Raw genomic sequence first — 4,542 nt, forward strand, 5'->3', positions numbered from 1 at the left:
AAAAGTATCTCTGATTCAATTTAACATTTACTGAATATTTCTCTCTTATTCCCATTTTCTCTGATTGATCTTCTCTTGGTGAAAACATTAAGAAACTGGCAAACTTTACTTTGGGTCTTTTGGAAACACTGTCTCTAGGAATACTGAAGTACAGTTACCCTGAGACCACCACAAGGCCAAAGTTATATATAGCTACTCCAATTGAGTCTCAGCTGGGCATAACTTTGCAGCCATCCATGCCAAGGTATAACACAGAGGTGAACTGATTCTTAATCCTCCAAATAGTCATCTGTTTGCTAAAACACAAGCAAATGGACTTATCAGCCCCACATGGAAAAGAATCATCCAGCTGATCTATGCCCCAATTACTGACTCATAAAACTTTTAGGTATAGGGCTGGGGATGTGGCTCAAGTGGTAGCACGCTCGCCTGGCATGCTTGCGGCCCGGGTTCGATCCTCAGCACCACATACAAACAAAGATGTTGTGTCTGCCGAAAAAAACTAAAAATAAATAAATATTTAAAAAAAACTTTTAGGTATAATAAAATTATTTTAAGCAACTTTTTAAAATAATTTATTATGCAACAATAGATAACTGGAATACCTAGTAAATATGTGCATATTTTTCTCTCTTGAATATCAATTTATTCATCTATAAAACAAAGGAATGACTAGATGATCTGAGTTTCTTCTTGCTTGAAATTACTGACTTTATTCCTTGTCTAGTGACTCACCTGAAACTAAAGCACTTTCATATGTTAAAAGAAAAAAAAATTAATCATCTAAACATATCAGGGATCCTGACATAGTGAGGACTTTGAGATTTAAATACAAAGGGAGAGTGATTCCTAGGATTCTGATCAGCTGCAGGACAGGGCAGCCCCCCAGAGCCACGGGGTTCGCCTTCCTGAAAGATGTTGGGGCCCACGCTGCAGCGTGGTCTTCCAGGAGGGCAGAAAATTACTACAAAAACAAACAAACAAACAAACAAAAAACTTACAAACCAACTCCTGGATACTGGGGCAAAGTTTTAAAAAAACTTTTAACAAGCAAGTAACTCAGGTTGTTTTCAAAGGTGGGTACCCGTGCTCTGGGTGGGAAAAAGTTTTTATGTGCTGCATGTATATTCCCATAAGATCCAAGACCGAGTCGCACAGTCTATTAATTGTATCAAAGGCCCTGCTGTAGTCCCTGGAGAGTGACTGGCAGAGGAGCCCCTTTGAGGGTGGTGAGGCTAAGTGCAGCCAGAGCGCATGCGGTGCAGAACAATAGCACGTTGAGGAGTGCTGTTCCCTGCTGCCAACACGAATGAGCTCTTGCCATGCCTGATGAGGAGGAAGTGTAGGTGTATGCAACCCAAAGATTTTATCCCTAAAACACCAGAAAAATGACAAAAGACTTCAAAAGAAATTTGAGAAAATGACTGAAGAACTACAAAAGCAAAAGACAACTCTAGATAATGATGTACCTGTTCTCTTATTTGAATCTCATGGCTCATTGAAATATATATAGTCCCACAACTAAAAATTAGTGGTCACCGCAGCACAATGGAGAAGAAATTACAAGAGATGAAGGAGAAGAGGAAAAAGTCTTTCCTCTACCTCTTCCCAGATGACTGAGCAGTCTCATAAGAATCCAGATAACTGTGCGGGAAGCATCTTTGAACATTTCACATGATTCTTTGTGTTCAGATGATTCCTGTTCTGGTGGTTTACACACATCTTTGGATGATCTCTGTGGAAAATCAGGATGTGAAAACCAGGGAAGAAAATTGGAAAGGACTGTTAGTGGAATTAGAAGTGATATGTGCACATCCTCATGTGTTAAAAACAGCACTTATTTATCAGCACCGTCCAGTAACCTCCAACAGTTGAGCCCTCAGAGATCCATGAATCATCATCTTTCAAAAGAGGAAAAGGTGAATTGGCGGAAAGACACTATAGGAGAAGTAGTCACTCCAGACAAGAGGCTAGCAGAGGGCGTATCTGAGATGTTTGAGAAATACAGCTGGTCTTCTACAATGTCTACAGCAAAAGATTGCCTTTTGGAGTATTCAAGGCCCTGGAATTTCACAGCAAAGAGAAAAAGAACATCACCTCCAGAAGACCAGCTGAAGAGAAAGAGGCTCAGCCTGAAGCCTGTTTCTCCCAGGCTGCAGCTCAGGTTGGAGCAGAGACTGCGGCCAGCAGCCAGGCCTGCCACCTCCACTCTTGATCATGGGGAGTCCTATGAACACTATTTCTCACCTGACAACCTGAGGAAAAGGGTTGAGAGCAGCTTAATCCTGGATCTCCACCACTATCAAGTCCTGCTCAGCTCGGCTGCAGAAGTTTTTCTAAGAGGGAGAAAACAAGCATTAGAAATGTTTGGTTTTTCCTGCATTGGTGAAAACCCCAGATCAGTCCATATGACTCAGTTAACAGCAAAATCTTGCTCTGGACTTCAGAAACCTGCAAAATGTGAACAGAACACAAATTCCAGTTGCATGGCTGCGGAGGAGACCCCCATGCTGAAAACAGCCAGGGGTGTGCTGGGTAGCTGAAGACACTTCCCCAGGTGGAAGCTCTGCTTGACCAGAAGGACAGGAGGGTGACTTATGTCCTCCCAAGAGAAGCAGAGAAGATGTGGGAGGATCCCTCTGTTGAAAAAGCAGACAGAAAGAAGACTCCACTTCCACTTCCAGGGAGTGAAATATCAGAAGTATCACTATTACATATCTTTCCCTTGAGTATAAATTCCCCAGAATTATCTCACTAAAAACATTAACATAATTTTCCATATTTTAAGCCTACTATTTATATCTCAACTTTTTCAATAAATGTCAACAAAACATTGTATATTAAGCTTAGCATGTTTTCAAACTATGTAGAATCATGTTGACTCCAAAGTAAATGTGAAATAGTTTGCACATGGACTGTTTTGGTAGTTCAGAACACCATGCTCCTAAAACCTATACTCTTATTCTCAGTTTTTATCTACTGTATTTTTAAGTGTTTGAATAGCTTTTAATGAGATGTACACATAAATTAAGTGGAAGAAAACTAGTTCCAAACAGTGTGTCACAATTTAAATCTCAGTGTTGACAGGAGTGGAGTGGTCTTTGGAGCAGACCTGGCTCTTGTCCCAGGGCTGAGCTCTAAGAGTCCCCAGCCCTGAGCTTCAGGCTTAAATAGGAGAGGATAAGGGGCCAGCACTGGTTGGCTTCCTGGGACTTGGAGACATTAGAATGTGGTAAGGGTGGGTGTGGGCTATCACACAGGTATGCAGGCAGCACCTGTGTGACTTGTTCTGACTCAGATGGGAACGATCTGTGTGCCCTGATGTAAGGCATCTTCTAGACTCTTGTGCCTCTTTTTGTATCATCACCAAGAGACAAAATCATTCAATTCAGGCTGGGGTTGTGACTCAGTGGTAGAGCCCTTGCCTAGCATGTGTGAGGCATTGGATTTGATCCCCAGTACCATATAAAAATAAATAAATAAAATGAAGGTATTGTATTGTGTTCATCTACAAGTAAAAGAATTTTTTAAATATTTAGTTAGTTAGTTAGTTAGTTGTAGTTGGACATAATATCTTTATTTATTTATATGTGGTGCTGAGGATTGAACCCTGGGCCCCACACGTGCTAGGCGAGCACTCTACCGCTGAGCCACAATCCCAGCCTGTAAAAAGTTTTTTTAAAAAATCATTTGATCCTAGAGTAAGAAGAGACTTCCATGCTGTGTAGCCCAACCTAACCTCTTACTTGCATAATAATTGAGTCTCATATATGTCTTAAATGTTCAATGTCAGCCACTGGGACTCAGGTAAACCATCTCTTGGGGAATCTACCATAGGGAATCCTTGGAGCCCTTAGTTAAATGGACACTGCACTCCTGCCAGAGCTGTGAGCAGGAAAGACTGATCCACAGCAAACTAGGCCTCTCCAGATCTTCCATGCTGAAATAAAGTCTTTTCAGTTCCTGAAAATAATACCTCTCTCTGATGCCAGAGTAGGGGGTAAGGAGAAGGGTGGGATGGGAAGGTGGTAAATGAGAAGGTGGGGCAGCAAAGAGATGAAAGCTGAGGCTTCAGAGATGAGGGCAGAGGGGGCTCCTGTGACAACTGAAAAGTAGTGAATCTAGAGAATAAGTACATTGAAAGCAGAAGCAAAATTGGCATGTAGATGAAGGTGGTTCTCAGCCTAGTGGGGAGGAAGAGAAAATCTATCAAAAGCCCATCTCTTGGTGGTCAGTGGTTATGTTCACAAAATATAAATCCTCTCTTTCTTGCATTTCTGAATTGTATGCATAGGTACTGTGGGTTTTTATGGTGTCTCATATCCCAAAGTCAACACTGAAACTCTTGGGTAGGAGTCAAGAATGCACATCATGGATATAAAGCTAGAGGATGCCAATTTGTACCTCCATGAAGTGGGTAAAAAAAGGATTATTGTTGGCTGGGGATATAGCTCAGTTGGTAGAGTGCTTGCCTCAAATGTAAAAGGCTCTGGGTTCAATCCCCAGCAACACACACACACACACACACAAAGGATTATTTTG

At 41.6% G+C, this 4,542-nt stretch overlaps 1 pseudogene; it reads left to right on the forward strand.

Annotated features, from left to right (window-relative positions):
• Positions 1 to 915: 915 nt before the first annotated feature.
• Positions 916 to 2,543, forward strand: LOC107155053 (annotated as a pseudogene).
• Positions 2,544 to 4,542: the final 1,999 nt, after the last annotated feature.

This window comes from Marmota marmota, unplaced genomic scaffold, assembly GCF_001458135.2.
Source record: "Marmota marmota marmota unplaced genomic scaffold, marMar, whole genome shotgun sequence".
Lineage (NCBI taxonomy): Eukaryota > Metazoa > Chordata > Mammalia > Rodentia > Sciuridae > Marmota > Marmota marmota.